We start from the raw sequence: 26,196 nt of genomic DNA, 5'->3' as shown, positions 1-26,196 counted from the left end.
CGCTGGAGCAGCAGGCACTTTGATCTTGGACTTTCCAGCCTCCAGACCTATGAGAAATAAATGTTTCTTGCATAAGATCCCCAGTCTGTAGTAATTTGTCACAGCAGCCTGCGCAGACTAAGACAGGTAGTAAGAAATTTGAAGCAGTTTTCTAAAGTTGTGCGCCATTTTACACTTCCACCAACAGAGGATGAGCATTGTGTTTGCTTCATATTCCCACTAAGTATGGGTATTGTCAGTCTTTTTAACTTTGACATTCTAATGGGCATGTAGTAGTACCTCACTGTCGTTTTTATTTGTATTTCTGTGATGACTAGTAGCATTGAACGCTTTCTCATGTGCCTACTGGACCAGATATTTGTATATTTTCTCTAGTGAAATGTATGTTCAAGTCTTTTGGTCAATTTTTATTGTTGAGTTATACAATTTCCTTACATTTGTGGGTACAGATGCTTTGTCAGATACATGTATCACACAAATTATATATATATAAAACATATATATATATAACACAAATTATATATATAAAATATATATATATATAAAACACCAGGTATGTTCAAGTCGATGGCTTGGTTATTCATTTGCTTAATGGTGTCTTTTGATGAATATAAATTTTTGATTATGTTGACGTCCAAATTATTTACTTGTTTGTTTATTTATTTATGATTATTACTTTTAAAAAATTTTAATTCAATTAGCCAATCTATAGTTCATCATTAGTTCCAGATGTAGAGTTTGATAATTCATCAGTTGCATAGAATACCCAGTGACTTTTTGTAAGTTAAGGAGTTGTTGCCACCTTCAAAATCAGAGATACCATCCTATACTTTCTTCTATATGCTCTGTAATTTTAGATTTTTAATTTTAATTTTTAGATTTCACTGATCCTGATAAATTTTTGTGCATGAGAAAAAGATTGTATGAGAGATGTTGAGGTTTATTATTTTTTAAAATAGACATTCACTTATTTGGGAGCCATTATTAAAAGGACTTTCATTTTAAGATATAAGGGGTGGGTTTTTTTAGTCACTCTTTTTGTTTTTTTGTCTTTTTCAACAGTTAAGAATCCTGAGGAACAAACAGTTAAGTGATTTTTCAAGATCACACAGGTAATAAGTCTGGATGTGGATGTGAAGGAAGATTGGAGCTCTAGAGCACAGACACTTATTATTACTTCACAAGGCAAAAAAGAATAACATTTTTCCTCACTGAATCTGAGAGGGACTTGGAGGTGGGGGCATGTTTATGGAAGTCTGGTGGTTCAGCAATTTTGACTAAATGCACTGGCAAAATAACTGGTTAGGCTGAAGTTTGTTCTCTTTCTCTTTCTTTCTTTCTTTCTTTCTTTCTTTCTTTCTTTCTTTCTTTCTTTCTTTCTTTCTTTCTTTCTTTCTTTCTTTCTTTCTTTCTTTCTTTCTTTCTTTCTTTCTTCTTTCTTTCTTTCTTTCTTTCTTCTTTCTTAATCTGGTTTGAATTTTCAGCTTGAGCTGATGGAATCAGCTTATGTATTTGAGGGAACGTGTGGACACATTATAAATTAGGTCTTGTTATAAAAACAATTGCTCACTCAGTCTGGTTCACTCAGACCCCTGATTTTTTCTTTGTTGTTCTTTTTCTGTCCCTCTATTAATTATATATTTTCTAAAAGTTCTAATACAAATTTATTACGTAGCCACTATGTGTAGAAAACTGGGTAATTGCAAAGTTGAATAAGATCCTGACCCCTCAAGGACTTCTGTGGTCAAGAAGTAGGACACACTTGCCTGCTACCCAGGGCCATCTTGGAGGAATTGAGAAGGGGAAAATGTGTGAAATGAGTGAGTGGATCCATAATAAAATCACAGAGAAAAAGTGGATGGGGATAGGAGAATTTGATAAAATAGAGATCCTACACAATTTAGTTGCAAGCATTTGTTGAAGGAATTTGATTCAGTCTCGATAATACTTTGTGTTTTTGCTAATACATTCTCAACTACAGATATTTTTATTCAAGGTTTGATGTCATGAGTAACATCCACCTAAAACAATTAGATGTTTTTTTCCCTATTGACATTTTATCCCCAGTCTGGATATTTATTTAACTTTCCACATTTGGGAAGCAAAGAGTAGTGTTTGGTTTTATTAAATTGTAAATGGCCACTGTTGGTGCTTTCTTGTTTAGAACATCAGAATTCAGTCACTGCAATGACTCATGGATTCATGGTAGCTTTTGTCACTTTAGAATGCCTACTATTTCTTTTTGTAGTGTGTCAGGGCTTCAGACAGCTTTGGGCAATCTACCCTGACCAGTGAGCAAGCATCTGAACAAACCTAGTGCTTTGCCATAATCATCTGACTACATCTTGAAAACTGTGATGTGTTAAGAGCTCTGATGAGGTCAGCAGCCTGTGGTTACATAAACACTGGTGCTGTGAAGAGAAATTGCAGAAAGGCACGGCCTCCAGGTGCTTGATGACACCCACTAGCTGATGGACAGTAGCCACAACTGCTTTTGGAGCAAGTCTTCTGAGGTCTCACAAGTACGATTCTTTCTAATGTACAGCATTCCATTGAGGAGAATTATTTTGAATTTTGCCCCTAAACTCACTAGTCATGAGCATGAATTAAGTGGTGTTGGAGAGCATATTTTCCCACACGGTGGCTAAACTCCCGGGCCTGGAAAGGGCTTCAGATGTCCTGTCTCCCGAAGCCATCTTTTGATGACTCAGACAACTCTTGGCTAAGTGGACTTGCTGTTTTCTGGTTCTAGGTGATCAGTAGCTAACATTACCTTCAGAGGAAGACACTTGCATTTTTGGCAGGTCCAAACTGAACCTGATTGCTCCTGTATCATTCTGATATCTGCTCCCTGGACTTTCCACCCAGTGGCCCTGCCTCTGCCACCTGGGATTATGAAAAGCCCCTTCAAATGCAGCTCCATGTTCATTTTAAGACCGCTTTGATATCTCTCAGAAGCTCCTCTTTCCAGGCCTAAAACCTGGCATTCTCATCTGTCTCTGTTCCTCTGGAGCGTTATGTGACACCTTTCCTTAGGTCTCTGGAATGCTCAGGCCTCTACAGCCCACCAGGCGTCCCCATTTATATTCTGATGTATATCTGAAAGGTGTCCATTTCATAAATATATTCCTATTCTAAAAATTCAAATAACTTAGATGAAAAAATTCTTCTGCCGTCCAAGAAGGCAGCTTTTTAAGAGCTGGGAGAGGGTACAATCTAGCTCGCACTGCCTACATCTCAGTGGTCAAGAAGTAGGACAGTGGGTGACCCCCCTTGTACCTGCTATGGGGTCATACTCAACTCCAAGCCTTGATTTCCTCAGCAGGAAATGGCCATCATACTATTTGCACATCATGGGATTGACAGCAGAATTAAAAACATTATAAAGTATTTAGATGCACATTTGGCACGTAAGTCCTTAATAAAAATAAATTCTCATAACTGATCTCTTGCATATTCTTTCAACTCTTTTGCATAAATATATTTAAATGAAAATAGAAACTTTTTAAATGTAAACTGGGCCCTCCTTTAATTTTTGTACGGTATCTTTTTATCTTAATTATTGTACTAATCTTTCCATGTGAATGTCTACCATCTATCATTTTTACCAACTACATCATATTCTATATGGATGTATTACCATTCATTCATGTCTTCTCTTGATGGTCACCTCATTTTTTATGCTTCTTTTGTTGTTACAAAAGAAAGAAGTAAATATACTCATAAAAAAAATGGACACAAGATATAAACATATACCAGCAGTTGGCAATAGAAGAACTGTGAGTGTCCATAAACATGAAAATCAGTTAAATAGTAATTAGGAAAATGAAAATAAAATTTATGATGAGTTGTTTTTGTTTGTTTTGTTTTGCCATTATGATTAGTGATGTTAAAAAAGACTGATGGTATTCATTGTTGATCAACATGTGGTCAAGTAGATACTATTTTACCTTTTAGTGGGAATGTTAATTATTACAGCCTTTCTGAATGGAAATGAATATTTTACTTTTCTTATTGATTTGTAGGTGCTCTTTATATATTATGGGTATTGATAATTTGCTATTTTGATTGCAAATATTTCTTTTACTCCTAATTTTGGCTTTTAATTTTATAAATGCTTTTATTTTAAATAAATTTTCATTTTAATGTAGTTATATGTGCCAACTTTTACATTATGACTTCTAGCCTCCAGCTCTTACTGGTCTTACAATAATATGATTTATTTCCTACTAACGCTTTATAGTTTATTCCCACCCATTGGCTTTCTCATACATTATTTGTCATATGTATAAGGTAGACAGTGATCTAACATTGTTTACTCAGTGGGTAGCGATCATTCCTAGACCACTTATTGACTATTTCATTGCTTTACTACTGATCTGAAATGCTATTTTTATCACACATGTAACTCTTCTACAGGCATGGGTTGTATTAAATATTCACATGAATATTTGCAAGTAATATCAGTCTACAGTTTCATAATTCTCCACATAGTCACTTTCCATACCCGACTTTGATGTAACATTCTCTGTTTACCTCACAGCATGAATTGGGATGCTTCCATCTTTGTCTCTGTTTTGATACAATAATTAAACCACAGGAATTATTCCTTTTTTAGAAGATGAACTATTTACTCAAGGATCATTGGGCAAAGTGATCTTTTTAAAATCAACTTAATCAGGTCCAATTTATATATAATAGGTTTTATTCACAGTCTTGAAATATATAAATACTTATATAAACACCAATACAATCAAATAAAAATTAAAATAAAACGTTCCCTCTGAAAGTCTTTCTCATACTCTCTTGTCATTAACCCTTCAACACCTGGCCATTCTCACTCACTGTTTTGTTTTCACTCCTTATAGCTTAGTTTCACATTTTAAAGAATTTCATATAAATGAAATAATAAAAGATATATTCATTTATGTCTGGTTTCTTTCACTTAGCATAATATTTTTGAAATTCACCAATGCTATTGCTTTTTATCAGTAGTTTGTTTCTTTTTGTTGCTGAATATTATTCCACTATATGGGTACATCACAATTTGTTTATCCATTTGCCTATTGATGAGTATTTGGGTTGTTGCCAATTTCAGGTTATTAGAAGTAAAGCTGCTACAAATATTGGTGTGTTTTTCTGTGCACATATGTTTTAATGTCTCTGGGGCAAATACCCAGGATTAGGATTGCTAGGTCATATGGTAAGTGAATTCTTTACTTTATATGAAAATGCCACACTGTTGTCCAAAGTTTTCCACATCTTGCATTTCCATCAGTAATGCATGTAAATTCCAATTGTTCCACGTTCTCGCTGATAAATGACAATGCTCGTCAGTTTTACACTTAGGCTTTTTAAGTACGTAGGAATATACCAGTGTGATTTTCACTTGAATTTCCTTTTTTTTTTTTTTAAAGATTTTATTTATTAGAGAGATTGAGAGAGAGATTGAGAGAGAGAGATAGAGACAGGCAGAGGTTGAAGCAGGCTCCATGCAGGGAGCCCGACGTGGGATTTGATCCCGGGTCTCCAGGATCAGGCCCTGGACTGAAGGCGGCACCAAACCGCTAAGCCACCAGGGCTGCCCTCACTTGAATTTCCTTGATAAGCAATAAAACTTTGCAACTTTGCATGTTTATTATAACTCATTGATACATCTTTTTCAAATGTTTTTTTTTTTTAAGTTTTTATTTATTTATTTGACAGAGAAAAAGCACAAGCAGGAGGAGCAGCAGGCAGAGGGAGAAGCAGACTCCCAATTTGGGGCTCCATCTCAGGACCCTGGGATTATGACTCGAGGGGTGAGCAGATGCTTAAACCACTGAACCAGCCCGGTGCCCCTTGAATGTTTTTAAAAAATCTTTTGCCTTCCTGTTTTCTGTGTCTTTTGGATTCTTAATAGTTAATGGTAGTTCTTTGTATATTCTGGATACCAGTTATTTATCATAAATGTGTATTTAGAGTATTTTCTCCCAGTCCACCAATTACTTTTTTATTTCCTTCACCATTTTCCAAAGAGAAAAGAAAAGGTTTTAATTTTTTTAAAGCTTTGTTAAATCTCTGAGAGATGATCTTTTTTTTTAAATTTTTTTTAAATTTTTTATTTATTTATGATAGTCACAGAGAGAGAGAGAGAGGCAGAGACATAGGCAGAGGGAGAAGCAGGCTCCATGCACCGGGAGCCCGACGTGGGATTCGATCCCGGGTCTCCAGGATCGCACCCTGGGCCAAAGGCAGGCGCTAAACCGCTGCGCCAAACAGGGATCCCCGAGATGATCATTTTTTTTACTATTTTTTAACTCTTCTGATAATTTCTTTCACTTCCTAAATTAATTTTGCAATTTATATTTTCCTTGGTAGTTATCTATTGCATTAAGATTTTCAAATTTACTAAAATAAATTAGCATATAATCTCATTTAAAAATTGTTCTCTGATTCTGTGCAATCTCTTATTCCTGATATTGCTTATTTTTATCTTCTCTTCATTTTGGATTTCCAGATAAACCACTTAGTATTTTATTGGTATTTTTAAGTAATCCATTTTGGGCATTATTGATTATGCCCTCATTTCTGTTTGTTTCCTAAGTAAGATGTTTCTGCTTTAAAGTTGATTTATTCCTTACTTTTAATTTATTTAGATTAATTTCATCATATTTTTAGCATTTTAAATAAATAGTAAATAAAAACCTCAATTCATCTTTTTCCAGTCTTTATAATAAGTACAGTTATAGCTGGACATTTTTTAATTTTGAATATATCTTTTTGACCATATCTCTTCAGAGTTATTATGCAGTTTAAAAACATTTTTGTTTATTTCTAAAATGTAATTTTTGTCTTTCTTTAATGTCCTCCTTAACTCAAGAGATACATAGAGATATTTTTTAATTAAATGTGATAACATTTTAGGTTTTATTCCTATTTTTATTTAAAAGAAATAATATGGTCAGATATTCTGCTTCCTATTTCTGTTTCTGTGAAGATATTAATATCTGATTTTGTCATGTCCTCCATCTTCAATTTTGTTGTCTGTGTCAGAGGAGTTTGAAAAGACTTGTATTTTCTGTTTGGCACTGCATGTTAATGGTGTGTTCAAGTTTTCTGTATTTTTAGTTATTTTTGTTTACTTGATGTGACATTTGATCTGAGAGGGATGTGTTAAAATCTTCTATTATGATGGTGGGCTTATTAGTTTTTCTTTGCATTTCCAACAGGTTTTGTTTTATGTACTTGGAGTTTTGTTACTAAATGTGTGAATATTCTTCTTGATAGAGTGTAATATTTAATAATATTGAAATCCCATTTTGTCCTATTTAATATTTTTGATTTGGATTATTATGTTGTCTGATATATATTTTTCTTCACCTCTTTTATTCAAGCATTTGCTAGTCTCTTTTTCTCCATCTGTCTGTTTTCAGGCTTCCCATGTTATTTTGTTTTAAGGGCATATCTCATAAACATAACATAGCTGGATTTTTCTTAAATTCTCTTTTTAAAAAAATCCAATCAGAAAATCTCTTTCTTTTCATAGGGGGATTTCACCCATTCACATTTATTGTAATTATTTTTCTATTGTTATACTTCTCAATGCTCTTAATTTCTATTTCCTGTGCTTTTTTGTTATTGTTGTTGTTTCCTTTTCCTTTCTAAAACTTGTTTGTTGTACTGACTTTGTATTCTTTACTCCATTGTTTTCCTCTAGGATATTAGAAGGTATCTGTATCCGATTTTGGGCAGTTATTGGAGCATAATGTAAAAAAATTACAAACATTCTGCTAGACCCTATCAGATCATCACAGGTGAGGCACAGAATTTTAAGGACAAAATAACATTATAGTGATTGGAATTCCAATAAGACACCAGTTTATAAGGAAATCTATGTTGATTTTTATTAATTTATTTACATGAAAGTATTTATTTACTATCTACTATGCACCATGTGCATCTCTAGGTTTTATGAGATGGGAGATATTGAATAAGACACGGTATTAATTTTCAAGAAAACTGCAGCCATGAGCGATTGAGAGAGAAGGCAGTCTGTTTTTCTTAGTGAATCAAAGTTGGGTGTGGGCTCTATAAGCCCATCATCCAGACAGGGTGGAGAACAAAGAGTGTGGGAGTGAGCCATGTAGGGTACAGTAAGATGGTGTGGGAATATCTGCTCTGAGCACCAAGTAGGGTGTGCATGGAAGACACTGAGCAGCTCCATGTGGCTGGATTAGGCTGGAAGTGAAAAATTCCAGGCATTGGGCTAGAAAGCTAATGGGAGATCACAGTGGCCTGAAATCTCTTTAACAATAGGGAAGTGGTGAAGCTAAACTGTAGGGTCAAGTGCTGGGATGGGGTAAATGCAATTAAAACAGAATCTTTTCAAAGTCTGATAGCATTGGAATAAATATCCAGCCTCCTCTTTGGGAGGAAAAAAAAAAGAATTTGGAGTTTCTATGTGTAATTTAAGCTAGTCATCACCAACAGGGAAAGTGACAAAAGGGAGTTCGTTTTCTAGAATCTTCTACATTACAGTCCTTTTCCATGCAGGATTCTACTGAATCCCCACAACAATCTTGCCTCCTGTATGGTCATATCATCACTTTACAGATTAGAAAGCTGAGATTCAGAGAGGTGAATGCAACCACTAACTCAGTGGCATGGGGTCAGGAAGGGATCCATGCAGTTCAAACTCGAACCTCTCTGGGCAACATGGGATGTGTTTTTAGAAAAGGAAATCTTCTGTTTCTTTAAAAACATAGGATGTGTACTGTCCACCACATGTCAGCAATCTAGGCAGTAATTGCCCTGCAGGTTTTTAAATGGACATTGGCGTTCCCAGAGCAGGCCTCCTGGGGGAAGGCGGGGAGCAGGGTGAGTGCTGGGTGCAGCTCAGCCACCCCACCGTGTGACCACAAAACCACAATGATAAGGCTTGTGCCAGACCTCTTATGCAGTCCTACTTACACCCTCCCACAAGTGATAGAACCAGGGTGGTCTGCTGGCCGCAGAATAGCAGACCTTCACCCCAGGGTCCCTCTCTCTGGGAGCTCCTAGCTCTGGCACTGAGTAGCCAGAAACAGAGGTTTTCATGTATCTACTTCAATAGGGCTCATTTAAATGCTTCCATTAACCAGACAGCTACTTGGTGCTTGAGGAGGGCTCTCTGCCTCCCTTTCTAACTCTGCCTTCTCTTTGAGGCAAGAATTGTGTCTCCATCACCCCAAAGATTACCTGGACCATAGTGGCCACTCAGTGTTACACATTCAAATGAATGAGTGAGGAATTATAAGACATTGGAATGTAGGTTCCACCCCCATGATCGTGGGCTTGTGTGGGGAGCATCATTCGAAGTTCTCTTCCTTCTGCACCCACAGACTCTCCACCTGACTTTTCTATAGGCCCCTACAGCAGGTTATGGGCTCCCGTGGAGTTTGACTCCTTCCATGTTAGTAATAGGTACACATTAGCAGGAAAGCAGCTTGAAATCAGATGTGTGAGGATGAGGGGTGCATGGCAAGTCCTTGGTAATTTGCTCTTCAAACTACACTTCAGCTTGGATGAGACAAGAGAAGAGACACAGTAGATTGCTCTTGATTAAATAATACTTCACTGTATAATGGAAACTTACTTAAGAGAAAGATTTTCAGTGCAGGTTTTGTGGGAGAGTTGCTGCTACTAATGGCTATAAGTCCTAATGTTTTATAACTACACGTGGGAGTGGTGAGAGACACCAGAAGAACCACTGTGAAATTTTATGTGCCTTCATATTCTCAGCCCTGCAAATCTGCTTCAGTTTTGGTTACCCAAGGGATGATTTGACAGAGGATCCCAAAGCACCTTGTAACTACTGGAATAGTATTTTGTTCTCTGCTATGAGACCATCAAAAGCATCCTTCAAAGGGAAATTGCAGCTAGAGAAAGATTATGAACTAATAATAACATTAATAATAGCAATAATAACTAAAAAGATTCAGTGATAATAATCATCACTTTCCAATTGACTTTCCTACTTGGTTCACATGGCAGCCCTGGGAGTTAAGGGATATCATTCCTATTTCACATATAGGATTAAGATGGTTAGAGAAACATGGGGTGAAGTGAGCTTGAGTCCTGAAGATGCCTATTCCTGCATGGGCAGATAAAAGGATTGTGTACCCATAAAAGCATTCTCAAAGTATAAGACACATGCCTAACACCAGCTCCCTCAAAAATACCCATCACGGAGTATTCGCATATCTATGCTGTTTCATGCACAAGATTTCACTGTCCTGTGAGTACAATAAGCAACTTTGCATGTACATATCAACTCTTCAGAGCTGTGACCATTGCTTTAATATCAGGAGACTCAGGAATTTCTTCCCCAGTGATGCCAAGCTTTGTTGGGGATGCTCATGGCAGCTTTCGTCACTGCTTACCTGCTGTGGTTGTCTTGCAGGGCAATGGACTCCTTGAGGCTACACGACCTGCCACTGGCTACCATAGCTCTGCCCATCCAAAGATCTTACAAGATCAAGCACAGGCACTGCCACACCACTTGGGAGTAGAACTTGAGTTTTGTAGACCGGATGCTATGGAATCTGAGTGCTGGTGTCCGCAGCCCTTGAGGTGCTAGGAAAATATTGTTCTGTTCCTGGTGCACAGTGCCACTGGCTTTGGTGCTTTAGATATCTGGGCCTTGAGCAGCCCACTTCTACTGACTCTGACTACCCACCATGCCCTGAGCTAGCATACTCACTCACTTTCTTCATGCGACTTAGTTAATGGTCCTTGAGCCCCACTTAGGGCTCCAATCCACGTGGAGTAGATAGCTAGCAAAAATGGTCCTAACGGTTCCCTTCCCAGCACGCATACACTTGTGCAATATGATTTTATGGCTACTTCCATCAAAATGAGGAGCCTATTTCTCCATTCTTGGAATCTAGGCTGGTGTGTGATTCTCACAGATCAATAGCATATGGTAGAAGTGACCCTGTGTCAGTTCTGAGCCTAGTAGTCCAGGAGCTTTCCGAGTTTCCACTTGTTCTCTTGGTTCCACTTGTTCTCAGCTAGCCAGCTGGATGGTGAGAAGCGAGTCGCCCATGCACATCCATAGCCCAAGCCCACAGCCAGATTACCAGCAGACATGTGAGACGGACTGTTCTGGATCAGCCAAACCGTGGCTGGACTGTCGGCTGACCACTTAACCATGGGCCAGACCAACCAGCATCAGCCGAGCCTGGCTCAGAGAAGCAGAACTCTCAGCCGACCTGCATCACGAGTAATAGTAAGTGGTTGTTGTTTTAGGACATTCTGGACATTAAGACATTCTGAGTTTGGAGGTGTTTATTACCCATCAACAGCCAACTGACTCAACATCTTTTCCTCACAGCTTTACTGGAACTCCACTACCCTTTCCGGCAATGTGATCTCAATTGGGGCCTCATCCAGTGCCAGAGCTGGTCCTCTAAATTCTGTCCCCATCCTCATTCCTCATTCACTGGCCTCAGCCAACACCTCTTTCTTGACACTCAATGCAGCCTCTCCCTCTTCCCACCTTCTGCCTCCTTGCTGCTTCCTCTTCCCATCCTCTCTCCGAGGGGGGCTCTCCCGCTGTGCCACCCTGTGATGATTTAGCTTCATGGTCCATCTTCTTTACCAGATCGGACCCTTGTCTTTGGCAGGACCTGAGTTTCATCCCTCTCTTCCCTACAGTAGTGGAGTTCAGAGCGGGCTGTGGACAGGAACCTGAGAATAATGAGGCCAACGTTTCCTGAGGTCCTGGCATGCATGTGCTTTACATGCTTTATCTCATTTCATGCTCACAGTAGCTATGAGTCAAGTACCACCACCATCCCCATTTTACAGACGAGGAACCCAAGCACAGTTAAGGTGCTTCCTAAATTGCATGTACAAAGTGACCAAGGTGGGGTCTGAAGCCAGGCAGCCAGGCCCCAGAGCCTATGTCCTTAACCATGAGTTTATGGATAGGTGAGTGAGTCACAGGGGAGACAGGGTTGCTGGAGGAGACTGTGCACATGCACTTGAGGAGGGCATGAGTGCATCATGAGGGCATGGCAGCTAACCAATGGAGGAGTACCAGATACACAGATGCAGGAGGAAGCCAACCAATGTGCGATGCGTAGCTGAGTTCATGTACAGAAGCCTGTATGAGCATCACTCAGTCCCTGCAGGGACATTTCCTGTTGGGCTGCACATCTGTGCAGCCCACAGAACCTCAGGCCACCAGGCCCGGCCACATTTTGCTGCTGTGGCTACCATGCTGCAGGTTGCTTGCTAGCTCATGGAGCTACAGATCCAGTTTCCAAAAATAGCTCCAGATGCCACACTGCATGGAGACTCCCAGGCGGTAGAGCCCACTCCAGAGGTGGTGGAGGGCTACTTCGGAGGCTCATTAAAATCAGCCAATGGATCTTGTTATTTCCTCTTACTGTCCCTGACTTTCAGTAAGGCTTCCTCCTTCTCTGAGTCTCCACCCCAGCAGGAGGTTCAGCCCGAGAAGCCTGCACGTGACTCTCTGTCCTGGATGCCTGGTCTCTGCTGCCCCCAGCAAGCCTACCTACGCCTGGATGATTCCTAGGTCTGCAGGGGATCCCTCTCATCTTGAGTGTGGGGTCCAAGCTGCTTAGCTAGTCTTTAATTTTTTAAAATATATTTAATTTATTTATTTGACAGAGAGAGAGAGAGAGAGTGAGAATGAGCAGGGGCAGAGGGAGAGGGAGAAGCAGACTCTTCTGAGCAGGGAGCCCAATGTGGGGCTTGATTCCAGGACCCTGAGATTATGACCTGAGCCGAAGGCAGATGCTTCACCAACTGAGCCACCCAGGTACCCCTTAGCCAGCCTTTCAAAGGCTCTTGTCTCCTGACTCCACTCTTTAACATCCTCCTCTCTCCCTCAGGGGGCAAAACATCCATCAGGCTTCACAGGCCCTGAGTTCTCGAGTTCTATCTCCTGGACTCTCCTTTTCTTACCTCAATTATAAAGCCTGCCCACCCTTTGGGCTCTGGTTCCCCATACCTGCTCCTGAAACCATCACCCAGATTCAAGGTCATGTCTTCCAACCATCGCCAGTGTGTTCTGAACATTTTTTTTTTTTTTGTAATTTCTGCCTTAATAGTATTAGCATGCTTCGCCTTCCATAGAGGCTGGGAGCTTCTCATAGGTTCATATTTGCCTTCTCATTCACTGACTATTGTTGAATATGAACATTAAAAGCTACAATAACTGATCATTTTATTGCAATTACTGTCTCCTCCCTTCCCTCTCCACCGTGGAACCAATTAGGAATGAAGACAAACATGTCTTCCGAGCTTCTCCATCAGCTGCACCACTCATAGTGTGAACAAAGAAGAGTGGCTTCTCCTGAATCCCCAGTTTAGCTGCCACAAGATGTCCAATCTTGGCGAATTGCAGATCTGACCTCATGCCCTGCACCTCGGTTTTCTTCTCTGTAAAATGGGAATAATGATCTTTGCTGTATGGCCCTGTTGTAAAAATTGAGTAGAAAATAAGCAAGCCTGTATTGATGTTAGAATTATTGTTATTATTGTGAAAACATCCAACTAGTTCAAATGTTTAAGTGCATTGCCTGATTGCCACGTACCATGCCCTGTGCTGGCTTCCCACTCATTATCTTATTTAATATCTATGGCAGCTCTGCAAGGCAAAAACTGCTATTCCCACTGGGTGAACTCCATGGATGTACAGACTGAGTCACAGGGGTTTGAGTAACCCTTGCAGGGTCACACGGCCTCAGTGGGCATCACACCATCACTTCAGACATGAGGCTGAATTTAAAGTAAGAGGTTTCTGCCAATGTTACGCCTGCATGATAGATGGGTCTCCTGTGGAAGGAAATGCATCTGCCAGACACATTGAGGTGTTCATTGATGCCCTTGCTTTCATTCCTGGCGGGCTGGCTCACTCCCTGGGTGGCTCATGGATTCGAGATCCATAATAAAAGTGCTCATTTCAGGCAAGTGCTAATTTTAGCTCACATCGTCATGCTGGGAGGTACTTACATGTATCTTGATCACTACTTTTTTTTTTTCCCCCAAAGTTCACAGCTTGTTGAAAGGTGACATTCTCTTGTGATACTTTGAAGGCCCTTAGATCTGCAAGCTTTTCACAGGAAGGAAAGGGAGACGTAACATTCGCACATTCATTGGTTTGTTTATTCGTGCCACAAAAACACATGGAGACTTCTGATGCACCGGGAGGACACGGAGGTGACCAGGAGAAGGACCCTCCTTCAGTGAACTCCAAGACTTGTAAGCGGGAGCCAAATAAAACATAACAGATTTAACTCAAGTGCCATCCTACATACTTTCTCAAACATCAAAAGAAGCTTCTGTTCCTGGATTAGGTAATAATGTTCTAATCTTAAAATATCTTGCAGGGGGAAAAATGTGCATTTGTTCATTTATTCACTCATGTGCTCATTTACTTCTTTGGCACCTGCTCCAGGCCAGGCCTTGTCTTGAATGAGAGGATGCCTGTGAACCCCACTCTCAAGGGCGGGTGGGGGTGGTGAGTGTTGTGCCAGTGTTGTGTGGCCAGGGCTCTGTCAGGGGACAGCAGCACAGGGAGGCATGGGCACCCACGGGACAGAGGGTGCCTGAGGCTGGAGAGGCCAGAAGGCTTCCTGCAGGGCGGGGCCCCCAAGGGGAGTGAGTACAGAAAGCTACACAGGACTGAGCCTGAGGACCAGGAGATTGAGCGGGAACAAGACATGATGGGCACCTGTTCTTCAGTGAGGCTGACCCTTCTTGAAAGCCAGACATCAGAACATTTGTACAAGAAAAGTATTTCATACAAATAATATTTACAGTCAATAAACTCTAAAAATCAGAGTGTTTTTGGTTAGCACTTTTCAGAACGCATGCACGTGGCCTCTTGTCTTCAGCCAAGGAGTATTGCTGGTGGTGTTGGAAGACCAGCTATACTTGGCGCGGTGGCCTTGGACAGAATGTTCTGGAAGCAGCATTGTCTCCATTGATCCCTTAGGCAGGGAGACGGGACTGAGGCTGCGGGCCTGTCCCAGCCTTGAAGTCTGCTGGGATTTTGTCCATCCACCCTGTTCGTGTCAGTTCCAGCTCAGCTTCCTTGCTGCCCAGCTGGGCGACCAGAAGCTCATCACATTTAACAATGTTCTCCCTCATTTTCCAGAACAATTTTTTATAAGAACATTTTTTTTCTGAGTTCATACCTAAGATTCATAAAGATAACATTTTCAGCTTATTGGCTCTTTTTTTTCTGATTACAAAATTAAAGTATACCTGTTGTTGGAAATTTGGAAAATGGCACAGTTTAAAAAAAAAACACCCCCCAAAAAAACAAAACAAAAAAACCCACCCTGCCAATCTCTAAGAATTCACAACCTTGAGAAAACTGCCATTGACACATCGTAGCTGTTATTGTTAAGCACCATATAGTATTTCATCATGTTCAAACCATCCTTTACTTAGCACCCCAATAACACTAAAATGATCTCTGATTTTTGTTTCACCATATGCCTGCAGTAAACAACTTCATTCTATGACTTTTTCCCACAGATATTAAAACGAGATCCATTTGGGTTACAGCCCGTGGTACAGAAAGCAATTGCAATACCGCCCGTTCTCAGCAGGATTCATGATTTCCCTCGCACCCAGAGTGCTCTTCTTATAATGAAAGGGGGAGAGAAGGAAGGGAAAAAGAGGAGAAGAAGAAAGGAGGAGGAGAGGGGAGGGAGGGAGGCAATGGAGGAGGGGACGGAAGAACAGGACAAATGAAGAGCTGAGCTGCAGGCTGGTGACCAAGATCCTAGCTCTGGGCCAGACCACCCGGAAGAGATTCCCTGATCCATCACTAATTAGCTGGGGAACCTGATGACTGAGAAGCACCCTAGGTGCCAGACCCCTCTGTGTGAGCTGGGAGGAGGGTGGGCCAGGGAAGCAATGAGATAATACAGATGACGGAGCATGAGGCGTGGTCCAGTGCTGGGAGGACCGTCCTTCACTCTTCTTGTGGAGGACCATCGGCTGCCTGATAGCCAGGAGGACCTGCCTTTTCCACCCCATCTTTGCTCTCTAAGCCTAGGTCTCTAGGGCTGGCAGAGGCAGGAGAATGGCCAGGGGGCCCCACTCAGAGCACACACAGCAACACACACACCAAAGGCCCTGCCTTTGGACCAGGTTGCCTGTGCATGAAGTTGGGGTGTCTCTTGAGCAATCTGGGCCTCAGTTTTCTTCTCCCTAAAATGTGCTTATTGTAGGGATGTGATCAAGATAGTTTGGACATTGGCTGAATAAAGTCCTATGGAGCCTGCAAAGCTCTGTGTACAAGGAAACAGAATATGGCAGAAAGGGTGGTCCCGTGGGGTCTGATGTCACTGAGCAGGTTACAGCTAGGTCCTCTCCAAGCCTTCTCCCCTGCCCTGGAAACAGGCAGTTGGTTACTTGCTTATGGAATCTATGGGAGAATTAAGTGGGATCCCATGTGTCTGATACCCTGTAGGACGCCAGGCCCATGGCAGGGCTCTGTGACCTGTTACTATTTCCTGCTTGTTTCTGGGGTGTGTGCGGGCTTGCCAGGGTGGCTCAGGGAGCTGTCCAGTTCTGGACTTGCTGCTAAGAAGAGCTGGGTTCTTTCCAGCATCATGTGTTCTTCTGCACCCTGGAGAAATGGCTACAGGAGTCTAAGAAAAGGAGCACAGATCCCTCCAGGCTTTCCAGTCACAGTTTGCTTTCCACGCGGCCCCCTGCCGAGGACACAATCTCAGGGCTTCTCTGAGGGAGGGACAAGAAATGGACACAACCTTATTCCTGGCGTGATATGCTCTGGTGGATGGTAGCTCACCCTCAGCTATCTCCTATGGGAGTTTGGAGCGGGCTCTGAACTTGGCGGGGGGCCTAGGAGAGGAGGTAGGAGGCTGGCTGCTTCCCCACATCTGGCCTCCTCTCCCTGCTGCACTCTGGGGAGGAAATCACCTTTCTTTCAAGGTGCATTAACTTTCAGTACATAAGACCTGACAGGTCCACAGGGTGGCCGGTAGCCAGACCCAGGCAGAAGGAGGCAGAGGGGACATCCCTGGCAGCTGCAGAGACAGAGTCTTTGTCTCTGGGTGGGAGAGGCTAAACAGCTGGGGCGGGGGGGAGGTTGAGTGGCCCATTGTGCATGGGGGGAAGGGCTGCTGGGAGCCAGGTGGATCTGCCTAGAAGTCCTTTTTCCTCCCTTCTGGGAGTGGGTGGGGTCAGGGCCTGCAGTCCTCTTCACGGGAGAAAATAGGACATGACACCCAGGACAGGTGGTGGGGCTTCCAGGGATGGCCCAGCCTTGTTCAGCTGCAAGCAGGCATCCTAGAATCCTACCAATAAGCAGACCCTGGGCGGGACTTAGAAACAGGGAGAGATGGGAAGCTGCACTTTCTTCATCATTGTTAAGAACACTTCATCATGCTGCATGTTTCAATGCATGTTTGAAGCTTAGTCCTTAGAAAAAAATGTAAAGTAGATCTGAACCCCATTTTGCAAGGTTTAGTAATAACCCCCTCCCCCAACAAGGTTGCCCAGTTAGTCACAGGTAGAATTAGAATTCAAATCCAGGGTTCCACATAGCACCCTCATGTCAGATGCTGGACTCCTCTGGAAGATTAGGGAGCCCTGCACCCTACAAAGCCACCAGATTGTCCTGACTAGCTGTCCCCAGTTTACACTTGTGGGCCTCTGGGAGTTTCTCTGGAGCCACTGCCCTCACTCTGTCCCTTGCCAGTTCTCTAACCAGGGGTCTGTTCCTTCCATAGTAAGAAGAGGATCCAAAGCTCTGCACTTCCATAAGGTTGCTGGAAAGACAGCCAGGTCTGTGTACAGGAAGTGCTTAAAAGGTACTTGCTGCTCAGGGAACCCTCATTAAAACATCATTTTTTTTTTTTTTTTACCTCTGTTGCAGGTTGGCTTTTAGAAGGTAACTCCAAGAAGACAGTGAGGGAAGGCAGAGGAAAAGGGCCAGCCACCACATGGACCCCAGGACAGAACTTGTAGCTCTGGAACTAGCAAGGCCCTAGGAGTTGTCCTGTCCTGTCCTGCTTTCCCTTTGACCGGCTGTTGGGTATATGAGTCAGCCTAAGAAAGCTGGAGCCTTGGGTGACATGGCTCTTGGCAGCTGAGGTCATTCTTGAAAGGCACACTCCCATGGGATCCCTGGGTGGCGCAGTGGTTTAGCGCCTGCCTTTGGCCCAGGGCGCGATCCTGGAGACCGAGGATCGAATCCCACGTCGGGCTCCCGGTGCATGGAGCCTGCTTCTCTCTCTGCCTGTGTCTCTGCCTCTCTCTCTCACTGTCTGCCTATCATAAATAAATAAAAAAAAAAAAAATTAAAAAAAAAAAAAAAAAAAAAAAAAAAAAAAAGAAAGGCACACTCCCAGAAACCTGTGCAAGGAGCACAGTCACTTAGGGGCATGTGGGCAGGGCATCGCAGTGTCTGTCACACCTAGTCACCATTCCCTGGCCCCAGTCTCTCTCCTGATTGGCTTTTGGCTCCCTCACCATGCTGGATCCATCCACATATGGCTTAGCCCTTCCTTCCCCACTCAGTCTCATTCTGGGCTCTTCCTCTGGGGTCCCCATATGCAAACAGATGCTGCCTGTGACTCCCAAGCCACTCTTTTGCTGTTCTTCCCTCCACCTGGTGCATGTCTGCCTTGAGGTCCATGACTCCCCTAGTTGTGCATTAGCATCCACCCCACTCCCGACTGAGCCTGCAGCCTGTCAGCACCTCTGCCCAGACCTCGTGGGCTCCACATTCCCTTGCTTTCCCACCAGCTCATGCCCCGGGTGACCCCTGTCATCCCAACAACCCTGCTTAGCTAAAGAACATGTTGGACGGTGTGTGTAGAGCTTCCCTATTGGTCCACACTTTGCTTTAGGTCTAGCAAAGACATACACCAGCAGTGATTTTTTTCTTCTTTTATTCAGGGGGTGCCTTTTGCCTTGATGGAAGTCACCTCCTCCCCTGCACAGGGCCTCCTTGAAAATGTGTGTAATCGGGAAGAATGGGGCAGGAGCTGAGCAGAGATACAGAAACTAATGTAACTTGAAATGAAGAGCATTTAGGGCCCCACATCCACAATGATGCCCTGGAGCAAGACTCTGCTGATGGTGGTAATAAAGCCCAGCAGGGGGCCAGGGAGGGTGCCTCCTTGGCAAGGTAGAAAAACAAAGCCTGAGTCTCTTTAAGGAACTGTTGAGAATGTCGTGCAACCCAGAGTTGTCTTGAAGAGAACATTAGACCGCACAAGCTCTGTGTTGACCATTTGCCCTCGTTTTGCTTGGTCATTACATTCCCAGCCTGGTCCGAGCCGGGTCAGCCCTTATCTTGTCTTTGATTATGGCCTGTTATGTTTTCGACCCTCAGATCCCACTACAGCAGCCCCCAGACAATCCAGCCTGTATCTGCAGGGGCCCCACTCAGCCCAGCCTCCATAACCAGTGGTATGGGTGTGTCCTGCCCCATGGTGGGGAAAGGTGTCTCCTGTTCTACAGGACTCCTGAGACTGGGCTTCAGGAGCTCAATTTTTTCCCCTCCTTTCCTGATGCTTTTCTGGACTTTTGACTTTCACTGGCAGTTCCCTTCCCACCCCCTTTACCCCGCCCCAGTTTACCACAGAGGAAGTACAGGGGACTGTAAAGTCTGAGCGGGTTAGGGAGTGGACAAAGAGGCTCAAGCAAATGGCTGAAATCCTTGGGCTTTACTCTTTGGGCCTTTTGGGGTTATTTATATGATGATCCCGATTCTCTTCCAGTCTTAACATTTTATACATTGGTTTTTATGCATAATTATGAAATACCAACTCGTTAACATTAAGCCTCCATTCTCAATTCCATTCTGGGATGGAATTGTAGATGAGGGTGCAACCTAAATCTGCTGGAGTCCACAAAAATGAGTTTGATGTGCTAACAGCTCCTAACACAAATGGAGGGCATCTATGCTAATAAGCTATTAGGTGGAGTGAGATTAATCGTGTTAGCTTAAATTTAACCTATTTCCTAGGACTGTAGGACATTAACCATAGGCACACACTTGTATTTGTCTGCATACATTCCTTCTATGCAAAAATCTATAAAACTAATCCAACTGGCAAAGAAAGTTTTGTGCTAATAAGGTTGCTAATGGAGCTTAGGACTAGGGTTTAAATAACTAACATTGAATGCAGAAAAGAAACATTTAAATTATTTAATAGGGCATGAAAAGGAATTCCAAAGTATTTCTACAGAAGCAATCCCAATGGGTATAATTTTGGTCCCCAAATTTTATTCTTATTCTTTGAAGATGATGGCCTGAACTTATTTCATTGGATTAAAGGAATTGAAAAATCTCAGGGGCAGTGGTAAGAAGATGCGCTAATTTAGAGGCCAGCAGGGGAGGCTGTATTCCAGCAAAGGGAGGCATTTAGGGGGATATAAGGGGTCCCAAAGAAGAGATGGAAGAATTGAGATGCAGAAAATACATCTTGGGACAACCCCTGGGTCCTTATAAATAATCATGGCATTTGAATCTCAGCAGGGTTTTTTTTTTTTTTTTTTTTTTTTTTTTTTTATAATTTATGGTGTATTTTCTCATATTTCTTCTCTTAAGTGACTCATCAGAACTCTCTCTCCGGAAGTTGTGCTAATTCCCTGTTTTACAGACAAGGAAACCGAGGCTCAGAAAAATTATGGGTTAGCTAGACAGAGAACCCAAATGCCACCCTGCTGCGTTTCAAGATGGGGAGATGTCAGAGTCATGCCTCAAGTTCTATCCAGCCCCTGGGAGCCATCTTTTCCGGAAAGGCACAGGAAGCTAGGAGGTCCTCTTCAGGGATGCTCCTGGTTCTTGTATGTTTAGCCTAGCACATTGGTATGGTGCAAGGTTGTTGAGAGACCTGCTCATTAGGATTGCAAATGGAGAAGCCCCCTCAGCTGAGTAAGACTTTGCTTCAAGTCCAGGAGCAAGGAATTACTGCTCAGAAGGTGTCCAAAGCAAGGTATAGGCGCCTTCATTGCTGGACACTTGAGCATTTGGGATTGGGGTATTTGAGGGTCTGGCCCTGGGGAAGTTCTTGCTTATGCTTTTGTGATTCAGACTCTTTGTTCAGCAGGCTCCACTCACATGGCTGAGTATTAGCATCCTCTGAAGCCATCCCAGAAGAGTACTTTCTGGGAAGTACCCAGGGAAGTACCCAGCGAAGACCCAGGGCCTCACTACACTGATAAGTTTGATGGAGTTCCATGTTTTGATACAGGCTTATCTGACTTCTTCAGTGGTTTATAATTTTATCAGCAAAGCTTTTCCTTTTTAGGTGCACTCTCTCCCCTGTTAGACAAATAGCTCTTCAGGAGAGTTATTTTGTAAGGGACAAAAAGTAATTCTTAAACATTGTTTTGATAAATTAAAATGAATCCTGTGTTGGACTGGACATTCTAGAACATGTACTCCAGTTGGTGAAATATATTTTATTTTATTTTTATTTTTAACTAGGCTCCATACCCAGCATGGAGCCCAATGCCTTTTGTTACTTCTTGAACTCATGGCCCTAAGATTAAGAACTCAGATGAGATTAAGAGTCAGATGCTTAACCAACTGAGCCACCTAGATGCCCCCCAGTTAATGAAATTTAAAGTGCTTGACAAAATGCATATTTGTTTCTATTGAATATGAAATGTTGGAATAATTTATATAAAACCTGTTTTTATTGCATATCGAATGCCATGATTTCTTCTCTGTATGGCAAAGAAGAGTAATCTGCTGGGTATTCCAAAACACATGTTCACCTATATATTAACGTCACATCTTACTCTGGTATTGAGTGTCTGCTAGACCATTCAGGCTGGATGTCCACCGAAGCAGGGGCCAAATTCAGGAGCAAAAGAAACAAACATATTTGTAAATATGAGAGAGATCATTATTAGAGATGATTTAATTGATGTTTTGCAAATTTAAGTTTTAAAATCCCTTCACAGAGGCAATTTAGCAATTCACTAAAAAAGTAGAAATTTGGAATCATAAAGTCAAACATAGTAAAGGTCAGAGGTTAGAAGATGTGCATATTATGTCATTTTACCCAAAACATAACTTTAAAAATTCATCTCAATGTGAAAATTATTTTCTGCTCTGTATATATTTATGCACAGGCTAATGATGATCACAGGGAATTTGGTGACATCTTTAACCCGGAGCCACAATCCATATTCCTTCTAAAGTGCGGAATCTCGAAAGGTGGATTCCCTTGTTGAAATCTGTCATGAAAGCTTGTGCCAAGGAACATGGGCCAGCTCGCCTCTCCCATGTGTCTCTGTCTCTTTATGCCATTGAATTCCTTATTATTACTCCAGTAACTATTCAGGATCACGTCCATTTTTTTGGCTGTAACATATTGCCAACACTGAATGATGTTAAGGTAGGCTAATATTCCAGGTTATTTTATTTTATTTTTTTTGTATTTTTAAGATTTTTACTTATTTATTTGAGAGAGAGAGAGAGAGAGAAAGAGAGAGAGAGAAGAGAGTGGGGGGAGGCAGAGAGAGAAGCAGACTCCCCACTGAGCAGGGAGCCCAATGCGGGTTATTGATTCCGGGACCTCAGGATCATGACCTGAGCTGAGGGCAGACAGTTAACCAATTGAGCCACTCAGGCTCCCCTTAATCTTCCAGGTTATTTTAAGAAGAGGTTACAGAGAGAGAGAGAGAGAGAGAGAGAGAGAGAGAGATTACAGTTCCTATCCTGGAGAGGACCACCCAATGCCTATCTCCATCTGGCCCCTCTCCAGACTCATTTTTTGTCATTCGCCATTTCCACTCTATTCCGTAACCACATGGAGCCTCCTGGTGGCTCTGAGCATTTCATCCCCTTCTATATGTCTCTCTGTCCCTGTCCCCCTGCGCTGCATGGGCCCTTCTCTCCACCTGCGATTCTCTCCCTCCTCCTTGTGCTGAAGATCTAGCTCTTGTGGCTTTTCCAAGTGGGAGTGAGTTCTCTCTGCTTCTCCACACTTCCCTTTTTCCCACCTGTTTCTGGTTTCTTGTCTCTGATCCTCACGCACTGTGATTTTCAGGAAGACGGTAACTAATGAGGGCATTTCTTGGTTTGTTTTATTCTCTGGCTTTCTGTTGTTTTCTTTTGTCAGGAGGAAACCACATGAGATATATTCAATAAGCCCAGGAATGTGGAGTGTGGTGGCCTCAGGACCACAGGCTGTAGGTGGGATGGCAAGTGGGCTGGTTTCAGAGTCAACACTGTATTCCAGTATGTCCTGTCAAATCCAGGACCTGAAGAGGCAGAAATGTCATCAAGGCTGAAATTGAGGGCAGCCCGCTTGGCTCAGCAGTTTAGCACTGTCTTTAGCCCAGGGTGTGATCCTGGAGACCTGGGATCGAGTCCCACATCGGGCTTCCCTGCATGGAGCCTGCTTCTCCCTCTGCCTCTGCCTCTTTCTCTCTGTGTGTCTCTCATGAATAAATAAATAAAATCTTTCAAAAAAAAAAAGAGACTGAAATTGACAAACTCCTGGAAGATCCCAAGTATCTCCAGTAAGGTTGGTGCCCAAGACTTGATTAAAGAGGGACCCCAAGCAGTAGACTTGAGAAAGAGTAAAGGTAACAGGGGCAGGGGAGGGACGAATGTGGTTAATTTTTCCCGGTGACAGCTTTCTATCTATGGCTTCCTCTGCTCCAAGGTGTGCAAGCTTTGGATGTCTGGTTTTATAAAGGTGCTCCATGATTCCAACAGCTTATTTCTGACCTTCATGGGTATTTTAAGACCTAGTATATTCATTCATTTGTTTATTCACTCAATTACTCATTTGTATATTCCACAAAAGTATGCCAGGCATGATCACCAGACTGGATGGGGGAAGAAGCACATGGGGCTTCATCCTCATGGAACTCAGTCTTGTGTTTGAGACTGACATGGCCTAGTGGCATGACAGGGTGCAGAAGGCTACAGAGCAGGCCGCCAACCCACTCTGGGGAGGCTGGAGCTTGAGAAGCCTTCCACAAGAGATAAAATTTAAGCTGAGCATTAAAGAACAAGCAAGATGGGGGTATACTGGGATGCTATGGGAGTTGGGCACTGCAGACAGAAAGCACACAGGAAGACTCCAGGCAGGAGCATGCTTACCTGGACATTGGGCTGCCTTTGCAGCAGGGGCTGAAGGTGAGGGCGGGCATGAGAGCAGAGGCACAGCGATGGGAGGCCAAGCTGAGGGAGCTGAGCTTTGTCCTGAGAGCAATGAGGAAACAGAAGCAGGACCATCCGGATGAGCTGCTGTTTAGGAATGATGCTTCCAGCAGCTGCATGGTGCAGGGGGAGCCGCTGCCTGCAGAATGATAAGTGGTCCTGCTCGTAGTGACGAGCTTCACAACTGTCGCTCAGGAGGCTGACTGCCTGGTGCTCTAATGGACCCAATGAGCAGGGACCTCTGGGGTTTTGCACTCGGAATGACCCGCACCTGCCCAAAGGCAAAACATGGAGTAAGTTAGGAATTTCTGAGTAGAGTTCCAGGAGCAAAACCCACCAACTTCTGGTGTGTATTTGCCAATCTGAGAGAACCGTATCTTCACTAAAGCAAGTTGGCACGGGCACGCTGTCATGAATCGAGTCCTGCTTCATGGTCCATGAGCCGTACTTCCAGAGACTGAAAGGGAAGAATCTGCCTGAAGGGCAGCCGGGTGGAACCAAAGGCTGCCTCATGAGGACATGCCTTCCACCCTTGGAAGTCTTCAAGGGGGCACTGAGTGATGCCAGATCATGAGCATAAATGTGTGATGAGTTGACACCGAGAGGAGAAAAGCATGTGGGCACCTCTCCACGGAGGTAAACTGTATAGACTTTTTAAAAATGTTTTTCAAGTGGTAAAGATATAATGATTGCAAAAAATGAAAGAAGTGAGAAACATAGAAAAAAATGCCTTTGGTTACTTCTTCTATTTTCCCCCACTATACCTCTTCCAATCCCCCTAATTTGATAGCCTTCTACAGGTATTAATCTGGGAAGCAGTCTGATATCCAAACTGGCCTGTATTTAGTCTGAACATATAAGCAATAACATATACATATATGTGTGTGTTTTAATTGAATGGATATATATCCACATTTTAATGTGATACATCATATTTAATTGGTGTGTTTAGCAATATATACATATATGTAAATATGCATACATATATATATCAATGTTAAATTAGGCTTCTCAGTTGTGTATATTTTCATTTACATTGCTTTTTACACTAAATAACATAGATTTCTTTCTACATTTAGTGGCCATGAAGCACACTTTTTAATGGCAGCAAATAATTCCTTACTTTAGATTGAATTAACCATTCTCCAACTTTCTAAGGTTTACTACTTGACAAGCATTGCTAGCATCCAAATACATATTTTATGACATATGATTGTGCGACAAGTTGTGTATTACTTTTACATGTACTTGTTCAAATGTGTGGATGTCTATAGAGGCCTAAAAATATACTTGCTGGGTCAAAAGTATGCATCTTTTAATTGTTATAGAAAAGCCAAATGGCTCCCTTAAAATGGTATCAGTTTTCACTCCCAGTTTTACTCCAATCAATTTTGGTTGAAAATTCCTGCTTTTCACCACTTTTGCCAATTGTGTTTTATTTTGTTTTAAGATTTATTTATTCATTTGAGAGAGAGAGAGAGAGAGAGAGAGAGAGAAACAAAATATGTATGAGCTGGAGGAGGGGCAGAGGGAGAGAGAGAGAGAAGCAAAGAAGCAGACACCCTGCTAAGTGCAGAGTCCAAACTGGGGCTCGATTCCAGGATCCTGAGATCATGTCCTGAGCTGAAATCAAGAGTTGGATTGCTTAACTGACTGAGCCATCCAGGTGCCCCAACAATTGTATTTTTAAAAATGGTTTACCAATCAGAGGAATTTTATTTCGATTTAAAATTTTTCATTCCCCGATTAATAGTAAGCCTGTACATTTTTTTTTTAAATGGACTTACTGGCTGTTTCTATTTGTTTTTCTTGGGTTAACTTAGACCTTGTGAATATTTTCTCCCTTTCACTTACTTGTCTCTTATTAACTCTGTATGTGTGTATAAAGAGTTCCTATAATTTACTGAGATAGTAATGTGGCGAAATAATCTATTGAGACAATGACTCTTTTATTTTTCTCACATAGAGGTGTTCTGTAAGGAAGTGACAGGTATTTCCCCAAATCATGTGACCACCGC

This window comes from Canis lupus, chromosome 9, assembly GCF_048164855.1.
Source record: "Canis lupus baileyi chromosome 9, mCanLup2.hap1, whole genome shotgun sequence".
NCBI lineage: Eukaryota > Metazoa > Chordata > Mammalia > Carnivora > Canidae > Canis > Canis lupus.
The sequence above is the reverse complement of the archived record's forward strand: the minus strand, read 5'-3'. Positions refer to the sequence as shown.